We start from the raw sequence: 18,705 nt of genomic DNA on the forward strand, positions 1-18,705 counted from the left end.
GGATGAGTTAACAATACAGAGCCAAATATATTTGCTTTCTGTCTCTCCTACAGATTTATTAATCATTTTGTAGGCAGTGAGCGTACATACACTACAGGAATAGCTTTGGTCTCCAAGAGGCCCACTGATGTGTGTTGCTGGGAGCTGCTTTGCTGCATGGCTAGTCAGCAGAAGAATGGCAGAGACTGTTTTATTGTTTATGGTGGAGCGAGCTAGGCTGATTGGAAAATCCAATGAATTTAAATTGCAGATTTACTTTGTACCAGACACAAATAAAACATATAGCTAGAAAATGCATGTTGCCAAAATATCACCTGCAGGATGTTGGTGGGTGGAGAGTCCTTGTATTTATATAAAGGCATTCAAGACCTCTGAATGTCTCAAAGCACCTTACAACCTACTTCTGAAGAATGTTTTTATATTATAGGATACTACCATAATGTATAAATAACTGAATGCTGTTTACAACTTTATATTTATGCCAAATAGTCAAATTGCCTACTTCCATTCTGTATCTTTTATGCATGCAGCTTGTATCCCACCATTTGTTAAATAAATGATGAAGGGCAATCAGTCAAGTTATATTCCCACAGTTTTTTTAATTTGAACTTCCGACAAAGTTTTCTTATGAAATTGATGTTTGTACCCTTAATACAATAACATAGTAAACTAAAAGTCACACATTTGGAATCTGTCGATACTATTTCCATTAGTAACTAAACTATGGGGATAAAACAATAGGCTTAATTAGATACTTTTTAAAAGAACCTTTAATTTCAAAAGTAAGATAGTTTTGTTGTTGTGAAAGTAAAATAAGAAATCATAAAATAGAACATCTCATTGTAGGCATTTCATCCATCATGTTTGATCAGCTCTTTGAAATAACTCTCTAATTATTCCCATATCTCTATGGTCTTTCTCTATAGCCCTGCACTTTCATCTTCCTCTTCAGTAGTTTAACTAAATTGTTTTTAAAAGTTGTTATTTAATCTGCTTTCCTGCCCTGTCATGTAGTGATTTCTAGATCCTGACATATCACCGTTTTAACAAAACCTTTGTGACATCGGGTTCTTCTCAATTAGCTTAAACATGCCTCCCTTGTTTATCAGTCCTCCACCACCAAATATTCTTCTTTCTTTATTTTCTTGCTCCTTTAAAGCCCTTTTGGTATTTGAACCCATCTTTTGGATCCCTTAACCTCTGACTGCTAAAGATAAATAACCCTAGGTTTTATTTTTTAGTCTTTCCCTGTGCCACTAAAGTAAACTATCTCCATCCCCTTCCTACTACTAGGAAATCCATTAATATACGAGCAGATTATTAGCTCCTGTATATTATAATTTCAACCAATTGGATTCTGTTTTTGAAGCTTCTGGTAAATCTTGTCTTTCTGTTGCTCTCATCATGTCTTCATTATTACTTTTCCCCCCACCAGGGTTTCTTCTCTACTTTTTCTGAATATTTTGTGGCCAGTAATGTGAAGTGCACGTTCCTCTTCGTACTTAGTCCAGGTCTCTATTATTGCACAAAGTCATAAAGCTATATTTGCTGCCACCTTAGTCTGCTTCTCAACTTTCTGGCTGCTGGTACTATTCACCTTATCTTCTTCTAATGCCATTGACCTTGCACTTTACTATCTACCTTCACTGCACTTTGTACTTTCTCTGTACTGCAACACTTTATTCTGCATTCTGTTACTGTTTTAGTTTGTACTACCTCAATGTCCCATTGTAATGAATTGATCTATACAGATGGAATATAAAACAATTTTTTCACTGTACTTCAGTATATGTGACAATAATAAGCCATTTTACCTCTTTCAGTATTTTGGGCAGCAGCTTATCTTTTTGCGTCCTTCCACCAGTCACATTTGTTTAAATTCTTCCTTAATTTTGTTAGTGTGAATATTCACTGATCTCTGTGGCATTGCTTATGGGTTATCTGGAATCCACTACAGTTTGATGTTTAATCACTATGCTGTTCTGTGCCTTAAAGTACTCTGAAGTTTTTTAAGTCGAGCTTTTCTAGAAGGAAGTTGTTTGAATACTTTCTAGCTACTTACCTGTACTTTCTTGAAGGCAGGTAGAAATTATTTAGCAAATAACTTTTTTTTGCATTTTATAGATTACTTAGTTGTGATAGGTTTCCAATTTTGTAAGAGGAGCTTTCATAACTTTGTGTTGTTGCAGAAGTTAGTGATAATACTGTGTTACGTACCCCGTAACTGGGTTTGCCAAACCAGCAGAAATGGATCACTCAGTTGGAGTCTGGATTACTAGAACTAAGAAAGTTTTATTAAAGAAACAAGCAACATAGTACTCTAATCCAAAGGATAATGAATGCAACAGTTCAGCAATGATAAACATACATGTACACAGAATTAAGATAACAGGATCAATCAAGCTCTATCGTTGTCTAGGGGTAAATGACCAGTTTCAAAATGACGCAAAGTTCAGTTCAATTTAGTTCAGTTCAGTTCGCAGTAATCGCTGCCGTGGCAATGGACAGTGGGGGGGGGGGAGAGAGAGAGCAAAACGAATGAATATTCAACACAGCTTCCACACAGACCTTCGCAGTCAGCTTTCGGGCGAGTCCTTTGTGATGTCATCTGAGGTCACCGACCGTGACTCCTCCGTTTCCAGATACGATCGTTTCCCTGCGGTGAACCTGGGCACCCAGGCAAGGGTGGACACACACCAGGTTCCCGCCGATCATGCCTTTCCACCCTAAGCGTCTATGGCTTGATCCCGCGATCAGCCGTCTAAAAGCTTCCCACTGACTTGTGAGAGGCGCACCGATTCCAGGGTCTTGTTATCTCGGGTGTCGTGTGTGTGTCCTGCCTTAGCGAACCTGTCCCTTTTTATCCCCCTGCTGGGGTATTGCCTGTCCATCACTTCAAACAGTTCAGGGTTCAAAGGGGGAGCCGCTCTTGAAAGCTCTCCTTCCCCTTCATTACACATCTCCAAATGCTGCTCCATTGTTTTCCTTATCTCTCTCTCTCCTGAAGACAGGTGGCAGACCAACTGCTGATTCCACTGGTGCCAGCCCAGGCCAGCTACATCTTAATCTATGTGTATTCTTGTCATAACTGAAATACAATATTCAGTTAGAAAAATAAAAATTTAATTTTTACACTTTTATTTTAATGTTGAATCCAGAAGAAGTACCCCACGCAATATGTAAAAGCCTAATTATTTTGATTGTACTAGTGAAAATAAACACGTCCTTCACGAATTTTGTTTGAAAATGCAACAAATAGAAATTGCTGACAAAAACTATTTGCTGGTGTGGATCAATATTACCCCTTGAAATTCTTCCAAGCTGGATACCTTATTCACACTTATCACTATTTGTCGCCATCAATTGTAAAAAATAGAATTTGGTAATTACATTTTCCAATTAATTGCAAAGGTTGTTTTATCTAAAGGTAAGTGAACTGTCATTTTGTCTTTATAATTGAGTTGCTCAGTTTAAAAATCAGGGCGTTCTGATATGTTTTGAATTGGTCATTCATGAAAGGAAAGCTCTAAAGCAAGGAAAAGTACATTACAACAGAGCTGTTGACTTACCATAATTAACAGAGTTTCTCCATGTTTTAAGCATAAAGTCAGTCTGGCTGAGAATATAACAATACGAATAATGGCAGAAATTAGGCCCTTCAGTTCTTCAAGCATTTAGTACATTTGTGATTGGTCCTGTATTTCACAGTCACTTTCACTCAGCTGCATTATCACTTGTGTTTGAAGAACCCAAGCTAGAGAATTCAAAATTGACAACACTTCATGTAATTTCACTCTTCCAGTCCAAGATGTCTTGTCCCTTTTCACAAGCTATGCCTTCTCATCCTGGACGTGCAAGATAGAGGAAACTGCTTCTTGGGCTTCCCGTGTTGGCCCCTCTCAGAATCTCGTATGGCTCAATTAGATCACTTCTCATTCAAATGAATGAGTCAATCAGTCAAGTTTCCTCAATCGTTCTGCATGGAGCAGTCTCAACTGTACTGAACTGATTCCAAAACCAGGATATACTTCCTCAGATACAGGGACAATGTTTGCACATGATATTCTAAATGTGATCCTACTGAAACCCTATGCAAAATCAACAATATAAGACTTCCTTACTTTAGAAATCCACCCCCCTTACAGTAAAAGCCAACATATTTTTAATCTTAATTGCCTGCTGTAACTGCATGTTTGCTTTTTGCTTCTAAGCCATCACACCTAGATTCCTCTTCATAAAAACCTCTCAATATCAGCAAAATCAAGGAGATGGTTTTTGACATGAGGAGGAGGAAACCAAAGGTCCATGAGCCAGCCTTCTTCAGAGGATTAGAGGTGGAGAGGGTCAGCAACTTTAAATTCCTTTGTGTTATCATTTCAGAGGATTTGTCCCGAGTCCAGCTCAATAGTGCCATTACGAAGAAAGCATGGCAGAGCCTCTACTTTCTTAGAAGTTTGCAAAGGTTGGACATGTCATCTGAAACTTTGACAAACTTCTATAGATGTGTGGTGGAGAGTATATTGACTGGTTGCATCACAGCCTGGTATGGAAACACCAGTGTCATATTATGGAAAAGCCTACAAAAAGTAGTAGATATGGCCCAGTTACTTCACGGGTAAAGCTCTCCCCACCACTGAGCACATCTACATGGAGCACTGTTGCAGGAAAGCAACATCTAACATCAAGTACCCCCACCATCTAGACTGTGCAATCTTCTTGCTGCTACTATCAGGAAGGTACAAGAGCCTCAGAACCCACACCAGGTTCATGAACAGTTATTACCCCTCAGCCAGCTGGCTGTTGAACCAGAGGTGATAACTTCACTCAACTTCAGTGGCCCCATCACTGAACTGTTGTTCTCGATACTTATTCCTTATTTATATTTTATTATTTATTTATTTTCTCTCTCTTTTTGTATTTGCACAGTTTGGTGTTTATTTTTGCACATTGGTAGTTGTTTGTCCTGTTGGGCGTGGTCTTTCATTGATTATACAGTAATGTATTTCTTGTATTTACTGTGACTGCCCATGGGAAAATGAATCTCAGGGTTGTATATGGTGATATATATGTACTTCGATAATAAATTGACTTTGAACTTTGAGATTTTATTTCTGCTGTGTGTCCTTTCTATTTACTAATTTGTTTTTTTTAATCTTCCTACCAATGCACAACCTTGCACTCTTATTTTTTCTTTATCAGTCATTTACTTAAACTGAAAATTGTATAGGGGCCTACTATACATCGATTCCTATGAATCCATATCACTTGTTATTCCCAATGCAGATGTCCACCTTTCCTTTAGGTACTTAAATCCATTTTCAAAATAGAAATCCAGATGTGCTACTTTCACCATTTATTCCTCATCTATTTTGCTAGTTACCTGCTCAAAGAATGCTGAAGGATTTAGCAAATATGTTTTATTGTAGAGAAATTATTGGAGGAGGTTCTTTGAGATAGGATTTATTCACTTATGGGCAAGCATGGACATTGGACTTATGAGGGAGTCACCATGGCTTTGTGTGAGGGAAGGTCATGTCTAATAATCCTGACTGAGTTTTTTAAGGAGGTGACAAGGATGATTGATGAGGGTAGGGCAGTGTATATTGTCTACATGAAGACAAGGAAAGTACTCGACAAGCTATCCCATGTTTAATTGATCCAGAAGATTAAGGCACATACAACCACACTGACTTAGTAGACAAGATTCTAACCTGTCTTGACCATAGAAAACGGAAGAGTGGTGGTGGAAGGGTGTTATTCTGACTAGAGATCTGTGATCACCGGTGTCCTGCAGGGATGAGTGGTGGGACCTCCGTTATAAATGAAGGAAAACGTACATGATTTGTAGGGGTCTACTGTAATTAGTAGGTTTACAGGCAACACAAAAACTGGCGAAGTTGTGGATGATGAGAAAGTCATCAAAGGAAACAGCAGTATATACAGTACAATAAATGTGAGTAGAAGGTTTTGAGGAGATGGACTTTAATCCAAGCAAGTTTGAGATGTTGCACTCTGGAGGTCAAATATAACAGGAAATTATATAGTAAATAACAGGACCCTTAAGGATATTGTTGTTTACAAGGATCTTGCAGTCCAAGTCCCATAGCACCCTGGAGATGGTATTTCAATTTTTATATTATATTTTTGGCTAATGTATTCTCATAATTATTTTATATTTATCATTGTTTCCTCACATCTAATCCTAGTGCTTACTATTTTTTAGCCTTTTAATTTAATGCCATGATTCGTCTGCTTAAATAGCAAAAGTTTACTTTGTTATTAAGAATTTTGAATTATTTCCTTAAACCTGGAAGCCTACAGTTGTCTTTAAATTGAAGGTATCGGTTTCTGAAAGCTGCATGACTCTTTGAAAATTATGTTAAATTGTGATCACTTTTCCTTTGATGTCCAGTTAATCTTGTCTAATTAGAAAAGATCATTCCTTTGATATGTTCATACAAGGGTATGGATTTGATGGGTTGAACCAGCATTTAATTGCCCATCCTAGTTACACATGTGAAGGTGGTGGTACCCAGTGTTATGGGAGAGCTCCAGGATTTTGACTCGGCGATGGTCAATGAATGATGACATATTTGCAAGGATGGCAGGACTAGTCTTGACGTTGTTTATGGACGGCATATTTCCTCTCCTAGTGAACTAGATGAGTCTTTATGACAGTCGACATAAAGGGTTCCATTAAACTTTTAAATTCGAGAACTCACATTTGAATTTATCGCGATCTGCCATAGTAGTTTTCAAGCCCAAGTCCCCAGGACTTCAGATTATAATCCAATAATAACATTATTGTGCCATCACCTCCCCAATTATTCGTTCACCTATCCTCCAATCTACTTTTGCCAATTTGATTTTACCAGCCCTTTTGAATCGGAACCCATTTCTATGGAATAGCTCTCTCTCCTAGTAATGGTGCCGGTATCCCAAGTATTTAAGCTGTTTCTTAGGTCCTACACTACTCTTTGGCACAAACTTACAAATTTCTGTTCTGTTCTACCCTGTGTCACTGTACTAAATATTGGGATTATTACCCTTCAGGGTCTGCATTTTATTTTTGATCTTAGCTTCTCAAATTTCTTAGCCAATCTTCATTAATATTTGCACCAGAGGGATTCATTGGTTCTCATGTGAACCCATTGTCTGCCATTTTTTTTGGGGGGGCAGTGTTGAGTACCTGTGTCCCTTTACAGCTAATTTCCATTTAGTTTTAACTAAATATAACTTTGCTATGCTAAATTTATACCAGGTTTCACTTTCAGAACACCAATGGATTGGGATGCTCACTATTCAAAGGGAGTGTGATATTGGCATTTGGCACATGGGCACAGTTTCTCTCATCTGCGCGCGCACACGTGTGTGTGTGTGTGTGTTACAGGATTTTAGACCTTAGTGTGTATTATTAGGGATGTAAAACAGGCTTTTATTACCGATATAATGAGTCACAATTTTATTTTAGTTAATGTTTTTACAAATAATCTTGGAATGCATATTAAGTCAAGTGAATACTGTCAAGTGAATTTTACTCAGATTCTGAGTATTTGATTTCCATCACTGTTCACCTTTTCTCTAAGAAGGTTTTAAAACAAGAGATTTACAAAATACTTGCAATTTTACAAAACATTACAAGTTGGAATGTAAGAATGATTTGCAAAATGAACGTTAAACTTTGTGGCGAAGCTGGTTGCCTGCTAAATTTTTCTAATTTCCATGCATCACCAACTTGAAAGGTTGTTGCAGTCCTGTCAGAAACCAATTTACTAGATGCAAATTTATCTCATTCTCTCTGTATCAGTGTCTTTAAAGCCCTATATAATTGGTCAATCTGAATAATGTCTATTAAAAGCCTCATTCAAACTCTCTTTTCCACTCTGTTAATATTGCAGAACAAATTGAATGCTAAAAAAACAGATTTTCTTATTTTATTCCTTAAGGCAGTAACATATTGGATTGCAGTGTGCTTGCATACTGTTTAAAGGTTAAAATCTAAATCTACTACTTTTTTGGTTAAGTTGTTTTCTCACATTTATTCCTATCTACACCTTTCACAGGTTCTATAAAGCTGTTCAAGACTGGTTTATGTGTGAGATCTTGTATGCATGGGTGTAGATAAAGTAGATGAAACATTGAATACACAATGGAAAGAAATAATTTACAGAAAAATAGTGCCATTCCTAATAATATAAAGCTCCCAGAGGCACAAATACATTATAGAACTTCTGGACAAATGGAATATCCCCTGAAAGATAACCATTGAGTTATAAATCCTGCCTGTATCCAGTACATTTGCTTGTTGCAGCTCTAACTGAATTTCTACCTTTTCATTCTAAGTTTGTTTCTTTACTCTGAGATTGTATTGTTGGAAGTAGGCCTTTAATAGTGTGGCAGGTAAGCTCTGTTGTTGTCGGGAGCATGTTTGTGTATTTCACTGCTTCTCAGCTCTCCATTCACATTGTGATATTGAGAAGATATCCAAGATACGGAACTGTCAGGGACAATGGCTAATAAGGAGAGGAAGAAGATGAAGCTGGCTAAGATGTCTAGAGTGGCACTGTGATCAGATAAATGGGGCTGGCCAGGCGGGCAGACAGGCAGATTAAAAAATCAATTCAATTTTCAGAAGAAAACAGATGTTTCTTTATTTAACTTGTTTATTTAAAAATGAAATGCGAAATAAAACAGAAAGTAATAGATACATGCATGACAGTGGTAAGGAGGTTACAATGTGATGAGGGTATTATTAAGCTAAAGAAAAGCTCTTGAGAAACTCTTTTTGTAAACTTGTATTATGTTTATAAGAAATATATTTTCAAAAAATGAAATTCAATCATGTTGAAAGTTGGACTTTATCAGAATTATGCAGCCTTCCTTCCTATTGTTGTCTAATATTATATCTATGATTGAACTATTTTTCATGATATGTTATCCATCTTTTTAATCATTGTTAGTGGCAGAATAGCAATAGATTCAACCTAATGACCTTTATTAATGGTCTTGGATTTATTATCAACCAGTGCATGTTTTTAAAGCGTTTATTTGGAAAGAAACATTTCACCCCAAAGCACTATCAACATTGGAAAATATTAGAAAAGTTTAAACTGTTCCAGGCTGTAATTTATAATTATACAATTTTGGGTGAAATTTTTAACTTTGCTTTAGGTTTCACTTTGAACCACATGCATTGGGCAATAATAATCTGCATTCCTATTTGCAATGCTGTCTTAATTATATGCCAACTTGTTAGCATTTCCCATTGATACACTAGTTATATGCAGAACAGATGGGGCTAAAGTATGCCAGAAAGATCCACAAGCACTCAGCTGTGTGCCGCCAAAGTTTTGTCCTTAGCTTGTGTGTACAGTGACACATATTTTAATTTCTAAAAATGTTAAAGATTGTTACAAAACTATCCTGACAAACATGTTTTCAATGATCTGACTATCCACTGCGTCCAGTGACAGACTAGGGAGATACTAAGAGAGTCTCTGGATGCATTCCACATCCAGCCTTCAGTTCTTCTTAAACCATGAAGAGTTGACATAGGAATGGTAACTTCATGAGGTCACCAACCCTTTGATTGGGGTGTGGGGAGAGGAGGACAGTGAAAGCAAGTGATTAATAATTTCACTTTTTTTTTATTACTTCACTTTTTAGAATAACAGATCCATTCTAATATTTTTTAAATGTTGTTCTCTATCAGATAGGTATTTAACAATATTTATAGAGGCTCCTACTACCTTCGACAGACCTGAAGCTCTCAAGAGTTGTTCAGGAGTCTAGATAGGGCAAATGCAAGCAGGCTTTTTCCACTTAGGTTGGGTGAGACTAGAACCAGAGGTCATGGGTTACAGGTGAAAGGTGGGAAGTTTAGGGGGAGCTTCTTCACTCAGAGGGTGGTGAGAGTGTGGAACAAGCTGCCAGCACAAGTTGTGTATGCGGGGTCGATTTCAACATTAAAGAGTAATTTGGATAGGTACATAGATGGGAGGGGTACGGAAGGGTATGGTCCAGGTGCAAGTTGATGGGACTTAGCAGATTAATGGTTCGGCATTTACTCGATGTGCCGAAGGACCTGTTTCTGTGCTGTAGTGTTCTATGACTCCATGGTTGCTGGTAGATCACTTTTACTTAATAGAGGCCTGTTAGATGCAGAGCCAGACTCATTCAGTCCTTCGGAAGTAGGTAAAGCTTGGCCAAGTATTGTGGTCAGTGTGATCCAGGCTTATCTGATTATTTATTTTAGTCAGATCCTGCAGGATACCAACATTCAGTATCCATATTCAATAATGTGGATTTAATACAGTTCTTTGAACTTGTATCGACTGACTGGCTGATTTTAAAAATCTAAGTGACAGTGAATTGTTTGTGGGAAAAGTGGCCTAACTACTGAGGATCTAGTGACTGGAGCATTAGTGAACAATGAAATAATTAACTGTAATTTTCTGGCCTCTGAACTACAATATCAAATGAGCTACAAAGGTACTGTACCTTCAGTTTGCAATTATGTCCTCAGGGCTGTCTGAATTAATCTGGGCTATTAGTTTCCCTTGTAACCTTAGGGCATTATTTCAGTACACAGCCATCAAAAGCTAAAATATTTACAGAAATCTGTACACCAGTCATTGTTTCATAATATATACTTTAATAACTAGTGACACTGCAGCAGAAAGCTGGCTAAAAGGCTCTAATATTCCAGAATATAGATACTTGTAATTATAAGAGCTGTTAAATTTTTAATGAATTTAGTCCCTGTCTTTAGTCTTTTTGCATCTGCTGATTTATCTCTAAATTGAAAATATATTTTATCAGAGCAAAAAATGAAATGGGGGAGGCAAACTTTATTTTTATTCTATGTAGTTGCAACTTCATTTCTGAATGGACTGTATATCAGATGTTCATATTGTCCATTAAAGGAAAGTACCACAGTTGTTTTTGGTTTGGAGATGGAATTAAAGAACTGGTAAAAGTGAATATTGTTACAATTTTTACTTAAGCTTTAATTTAAGTTTTGTTTCTCTTTTGCAGAGATGTCCCATGATGTGGTTTCACATGTACTGGGTAAGACACTCAACCATCAAAAACTTAAGAGGAGCACCAACAAGCACAGGTTTTAAAAGAAAAAACACTGGACCCGTCAGCAAGTTGGAAGAAGTCAAATAGCCATCTGTTTTAATCTGAAATGTTCTTTGGCTGTATTTTGAGAAACTTAACTGCAAACAGCACAGCCGGCACAAACTCTGATGGATATCAGTGACTGTTTGCAGTCTGGTCATAAATCATAATGCATGAATGGTACACTCTACAACCTATTGAGCAACGTTTGTGAAAAGTAGCGGCAGTGTAATCGATTTTTGAACTCCCATCTCAAACACATGATGAAAAACCGTTGTGCCAACTGGTTATGTATTCATGGAATACTAAATAAACTTTATGAGGTAATTTGAAGCCTGACACATAGTGACTGGAAGATGAAAACTAATAGCAGAAGAAATCTGCCATGCGCTTGAATATCGTGCAGTTGTATTGATCCTGCACTATTGGAGAGAGAGAATAGCGCAACATCTGTACATCAGTCATAAGCCCAAGAATGTGGATAGTCAGTGGTTTGTTGTTGATTTTCAAGATTAATAGCAGAGAATTTCACTGAATTTCTATTTTTGTATTGTTTAAGTATAGTCAGTGGGAAAATATTCCAAATGATACGTTACAATTGTTATGCTTTACTATTTTAAATACTGTACTGTCTCTTTTTGAAATTTGGAGAACTATTTTTGACTTAACACAAAACTCAGTAAAAGGCTGACAATTTGTATCATTGGTGTCTTGAACTTTAAAGTAAAATATTTGCCACATCAAACATTTAAATAGTCCTGCATGGTGAGTGTAGGTAGTCACAGACCTCACATGCAATGCAGTATAGAATTATTCAATACAATGATGAGCTTATAATTGCAAACTCAGCATGAATGTTGAAAATTTCAAATGGATTGGCCCATTCCCATACTTTCTGAAGGAGTATTCATTTTATGTTTGAACAAATCTCACTTTTTAAAAATTAGCAGTTTAATAATTTTTAGTACTATGGTCATTAAAAAGCAGTTACCACAGCATATTGCATGTACAGTGGACTCCGGTTAACACAGGGACCAGTACATTTTGGCCCAATTAAGCAGCTGCCTGCCGAAGTTTCATAGAAATGATTAAAACAGTATAGAAAAGACAAACTGCTTTAACTGAGTAACAAATTATGTATTAAAATAAAATACAAAGCAAATTAGAACTATTACAGTACTATAAAACTCTATTAGTTCCTAATATTTATCAATGAAGGAATTGATTCAGTGTACTCTTCCGTTTTCTTTTGATTGACTGTAAATAAACAAAATCTGCGCAGTCACCTGGTGCAGATAATGGAGTGCCTTCATACAATGCTTTTGTCAATTGCATCCTCCAAATCTTCATTTTCATTGTTACATTAAAGATGATTGTCGATACCTTCAAATTCTTAATAATTTCTATCTTGTTGAAGTAGTGAAATGATTTAATTTTCACTCCTGGCTGTTTTGGGCATTTCCAAGCCTGATTGTTTGATACCACAGTGAGCAAAACAATTCTGACTTGTCTTACTGCTTATTTCTCACCAACTATCAGTGACAAAAATCATTGCTTTTTGAACACAAACACATACAACTGACACTAATTAAAAACATTTTGCTCTAAGCATGGTGTAATGTCTATAGGTCACACAAGTGCAGGCAACTGTTGCTAGTTAGAAACTGTTCAGCAACAGTCTCCTCATCCAATTAAGCAGCACATAGACAGGAAGGGAATTCCAGCTGTTTTCTCGATTAGTTTTTGTTCCTTAAGAGTTGTTTCAAATAAGTGGCTGCTCCACCCAATTAACTGAAATTCACTGTATTTACTTCCATAATGGGTACTGGGTTGAGCTGGATCTGAAGGTTGAAATATGTGTTTCTTTATTATATTTGAGTATGTATACATTAACACAAAACTTTTTGTAGAGAACTATTAATGTTACAGGGCTATCACTTTAGGTTTAAAGCACAACTGCTGAATGCAAGATTAAGATAAAGTAATTTGCCTCTTGTGTTTATTATGTGGCATTTCAAGTGCTCTATGCCTCTGTTTTTATTATTTATGCTTCACTTATGGTTCTTTAATCCCTCTTGGATAAATTGGGAATTTAATACTGAAATGTTAGCTTTTACACTGAAATTTTTACAAGAAAATTCAAAGTGTGAATTTAGAAAACTGAGCCTTTTAAACAGCATTTAATTTGGCCTGTCCCCTAAAACCCTCACTAATTTTTATAGATGCACCGTAGAAAGCATTCTTCTAGGTGCATCACAACCTGGTATGGAAGTTGTCCTGTCCACGACCGGAAGAAGCTGCAGAAGATCGTGAACGCAACTCAGCACATCACACAAACCAATCTTTCATCCTTGGACACACTTTACACCGCACGCTGTTGGAGCAGTGCTGCCAGGATAATCAAGGACACGACCCACCCAGCCAACACACTTTTCGTCCCTCTTCCCTCCGGGAGAAGACTCAGGAGCTTGAAGACTCGTACGACCAGATTTGGGAACAGCTTCTTTCCAACTGTGATAAGACTGCTGAACGGATCCTGACCCGGATCTGGGCCATACCCTCCAAATATCCGGACCTGCCTCTCGGTTTTTTTGCACTACCTTACTTTCCCTTTTCTATTTTTCTACTTACGATTTATAATTTAAATTTTTAATATTTACTATTGATTTGTACTCCAGGGAGCATGAAGAGCAGAATCAAATATCGCTGTGATGATTATAGGCTCTAGTATCAATTGTTTGGCGACAATAAAGTATAATGCGATCCCATATCTACAGAACACATGTACACTGCTTTATTTCTTCCTGGTGGGAAGATGGCGGCGCAACGCAGCTCGCAGCGGCCACTCTGGTGGTGATGTCTGTTATTTGTCAAGTAGGGTGATGTGCACAATGCTGATTTGATGGAGACGGACGTGAAAGCACAGAGGAACATCTGGTGAAACTTCTGAAATGCCTGCTTCGCCGCTGCTGCTACTGTGTGGTCCAGAATCTCTGGAGGAGAAGGCCCCGAGTCCTCGGCTTTGCTTGTTGCTCAGCGGCCGGGGTGGGGTCGAAGCACTCGGCAGAGGATGTTGCTCAGAGGGGCTGGTCGGAGGCTTGAAGTTTTCGGATGGACTCAGAGTCCAATGCGGTCGGGTTCTTCTATTGGTGCTGCATCGGCAAGTTGGCAGCGCTTGGAGCTTCATGGTGGGGAGAGTTCCTCCTTTCTGCCACCTGCGTGGGATGATGAGTCTATCGGGACTTTGAGACTTTTTTTTACTGTACCCATGGTCTGCTGTTTATCAAATTATGGTATTGTTTTGCATTGTTGTAACTATATGTTATAATTACGTGGTTTTGTCAGTTTTAGTTCTTGGTTTGTCCTGTGTTTCCTTGTGATACCATTCTGGAGGAATGTTGTATCATTTTTTAATGCATGCATTTCTAAATGACAATAAATGAAGACTGTGTGTCCTCATAATCTAATTTTCATATGATAAAATTTACAACAAAGTGAAGCTGATTTATTTTATGACACTACTTGATATGTTTCTTCAACCATTGACATTTTGATCCTATTGTTACAGTACTGTTTTAGGTAGTTTATAAAAGTCATTCCAAGTATGTCCACAGTGAAGGCATGAATTCAAATTTGACTCGATCAGTATAATAGGTAGCAATTGCCCTGATATGTTAAAATGCTTATTGATTACTTTAAAGTGGAGCTACCTGGAGTTTCTAATAAACACTTAGGGGAGATGGGCACCACAATATGGTGCCAAAAGTCATTTCGGGCATTGGCCCTTTGCTGAAATTATTTTCAGCACCAGTTCTAGTGAGGAGGAGGAGGAATCTCAGCTAAATGCCCAATTGATGGAAATCAAGTACTGTACTCAGAATCTGAGTAAAATTCACTTGACAGTATAATTCTTAATATGCATTCCAAGATTGTTTGTAAAACATTAACTAAAATAAATTTGAGATGCAGTTTTGGAATCCTAAATCTTGGAAGCACAGATGAATAGAAAATCAACATTTGTTTTGAGTTTGTTTGTGAAAATATTGGGACCACCAGTATATTCCTGGGGATGTGGAGCATTGTGTGATCTGAACTGGCATTTCAATGACTGGAGTGGGAGAAACAACTGCAAAAGTACATATTGTGCTGAGGGCTGAAGAACTGGTAAGGGCTCATTAAAGGAGGAAAGGAACAGTAACTAGGTATCCGTGCTAAGGGTGGGGATTAGGAACTAGCAGCATCAATGTAGGAAGGATGGAGACGTGCTGGATTCAGTTGAGTCTCAGATGATAACAGATCAGGAGTTGACCTGGAAATTTTTGGGTGATGTGGCTGAAATTAAGAGTAACTGGTGATACAGTAAGTATAGGAGATAACTTTATTATTCCACAACATACTTAATTACCTAAGTTGGCAGGTAGTGCTCTAATAAAAATCAACTTCTGGGAATGCATATGAATTGTGCTTCCAGGATTGTAGTACTCCAAAAAGAGCATTACAGGGGGACTGACATCATCCCATGCCCTCCTATCTTAAAAATTGGGAAATGGGTACAAATCTTTTGCCCAGAAATGTTCACCTGGATTATTAACGTGAAGTAATACCACATTTCACGTAAGGAAAGGAAGTTTTTCAATTAGAAAGAAGTAGTGTTGGCACTTGAATGCTTAGATTTCCAAGTCATAGATGGGTGCTGGACTTAGGCTTTGTTTAGGTGTTGACAGGTGCCAATGCTGTCTAAATGTGCCCCCATAATCTCTCAGTTTCCAAACTTTTTGAAAGAAGGCTCCATTTACTTACATTTGGTAAAATAGGCACCCAAAACCACAAGTGTCTGATGATATCTTGGCAGATCCTCTAATGTATATGATCTGCCTGTCCCATTATTTAGAGGATTTTTAAGTGCCCACAGTAAATACATTTATTACATGTATACAGGGATTGCATAGTTCAACATGATTAGCTGTTGAACTAAATCATTCTCAAAGCTTTTTGAAAACAAGTTTGTGTATAGGTTGCTTTTAACCCCAATAACTGATATTTCTCTGAAGTGAATGCTCAATTCCTATTGCTAAATCCAAGTACGATCTGGGCAAACTGAGAAACAAAAGAAAAGATGTATCTTAATGTCTTGGTCAGCCAACTGTGAAACTTGACTGCAGAATAATTGCTATCAACAACTAAGTTCCATCTAGTAATCAGTAAGTTGCTCTCTAGTTTCCAACTCAAGTCAATTTTGCCATTTAATCACCAGCTGCAGTGTTGCCTGACTTCACATCTGTGGAATTGCAATATTTACTCGGCTTTGCAATGAACTGAGGCTGTGGCCTGTTTCAGCTGCAGTGTATGCCTGGCTTCAGGTCTTTTATAAAACTTCAGTTCTGAAGCCAGTTGCTTATTTTTATTGTTTGCATGATGTTTTTATACTCTGAGCATTAGGTGTTTAGTGGGTTTTTTAATGGGTCCTTTTGAGCTTTCTTTGTTTTGTGTACTGCCTCTAAGGAGACAAATCTCAAGGTTTTATAATATATACATATTTTGATAAATGTATTTTGAATGTGTTACGTATGGTAACAGCCAATCATTTGTGACCGCTCATAATGAAAAATTAAAATAAATTATCTTCCTGCAGATATTATCTTTGTTCTCTACCATTTAACTGCTGACTTGCACTCCTCTTAATCTCCATGCTGTTTTACCCAACATTTTCATGTCTTTCTGTCATTGCGTCCAAGTATATTGATGTTCTTAAACAAATTCCTTTGCCAATCTAATCAAATTTTCCCCTTACTTGTTGAAAGCTTTACCCGCCAGCCCAGTAGCCTGCCTTCACTGAGCATTGAGGTCAGCAGATGAGCGGTAATCCAGAAGCTGTGGAGAAAAATAAAGATGAGGGAAGAGTGTCAGAATCAGAATTAGGCTTCATTTAAGAAATTTTCCAGAACATTTAATATTTAATATCTTTTAAAAACAAAGCATTGAATAATTATACAAATCAGTGAGTTTTCAACATTTACGAGTAATATATTACATTTACCAGGAAATTATTCGGTTTGGCTGTGCTTAATTATTGAGAAAATAAACATTTTTTTAAAATGTTTAAGTTTTATAATGATCTCATCCAAAGTAATAGGTTAACTAGGTTGAAATACCCTCATCAAATCGTATGGCTAATCTACTGTAGATTTGATATTGCTGTTTATAGCAAGCTGGGATATTTTCTGCATTACTTTTGTATTGTCTCAATATCATGTTAGCAATTCTCTATTTGCACTATATCCTTTCCCCACCCTAATGAATGAAATTGTACTGCACCCTGTGACTTAAATGCTCCACACATGAGAGCCATAAAGTGAAAGGAGCTACTTTAAAACATTGAAAAAGTGATAATTTTCTTTCAATCTGCTTTAAGGTTTACTATTTTCTGTATTGTAAGCAGGTAAATGGATTACTTAGAAGCATGAGGATACATTTACCATAAAGATGTGCATATATTACATTAAGTAATGGTTTTCGCTGAACATTTAAAATAAACCATTAATAATGAGATTATATGTTTTCTGCAAAATGTAAGAGCACATTTGTTTTATGTTAAAATACTAAGCTTTGCTTCACACTGGCATAAATCTTTTGTGAAAATCACATGCAACTTAAATGGAAAAGCTCCATTTACTGAATAAGAATGCACATTTTTTCCACAAGCTTTGTATGGTACTTTTAAGATTTAATTAAAGAGACTATACAAAATCTTAAATGGGGCCTTAGTCTCATTGAAAACCATTTGAATGTTTATGCAGCATTGATCTGTATAAGTTACCTCTCTGAAATATGTGCACATGAAATTGCAGATTTTATTCTCTGAATACTTATGTTGCCACCCTGTGCCTGCCAATAGTTTGCCGGGTGCAACCACAAGATCATTAAAACATTTGCAATTGATTTTGGAGGGGGTTGTTCTGTTTACTATTGACTGCTCTATCCACGGATTGAGAATCCAGTCTCTGGTGCATGCTTATGTACAAAAATTATGAATGGCTACAGTGGGTTAGAAGAGTTTCTATGAATTAAGTGTTTAAAAAATGTTTAAAATGAGACAACTTTGGAACAGAGAAACAGATGTAAAGAAAGTTAAGTTTGTGGCATTGTTTCAATACTGAAGCTGGGAGCCTTGCTGGGCAAAGAAGAAGGGTGAAATGAGGTATGGAGTCTACAAAAGGATTTGGGACAGGTTGGGAGAGTAGGCAAAAAAATGGCAGATGAAATACAGCATAGAAAAGTGTGGTGTTATGCACTTTGGTAGGAAGAATAAAAGTGTGGACTATTTTCTAAATGGGGAGGAAATTTGGAAATCAGTGGCGCAAAGAGACTTTGGAGTCCTAATTCAGGACTCTCTTAAGGTTAACTTGCAGGTTGAGTCAGTAGTAAAGAAGGAAGATGCGATGTTAGCAATTGTTTCAAAAACAGGACTGTACTGCTGCGAGTTCATTAGACATTAGTCAGTTTGTATTAGGAATATTGTTAGCAATTTTGGGCCCTGTATCTAAGAAAAAATATATCTAAGCGAGTCCAAAGTAGTTTCAC

General features: G+C 37.1%; 1 protein-coding gene across 1 annotated transcript in view; it reads left to right on the forward strand.

Annotated features, from left to right (window-relative positions):
* The window catches only part of rbm19 (RNA binding motif protein 19), a 271,057-nt gene extending 253,025 nt beyond the window's left edge, over window positions 1-18,032 (forward strand). The window contains exon 25 of the mRNA XM_063034638.1: window positions 11,038-18,032. The gene's annotated coding sequence lies outside the window, so the exon portion shown is untranslated. The remainder of the gene's footprint in view (window positions 1-11,037) is intronic.
* Window positions 18,033-18,705: the final 673 nt, after the last annotated feature.

The sequence above is a fragment of the Mobula hypostoma genome, chromosome 27, assembly GCF_963921235.1.
Source record: "Mobula hypostoma chromosome 27, sMobHyp1.1, whole genome shotgun sequence".
Lineage (NCBI taxonomy): Eukaryota > Metazoa > Chordata > Chondrichthyes > Myliobatiformes > Myliobatidae > Mobula > Mobula hypostoma.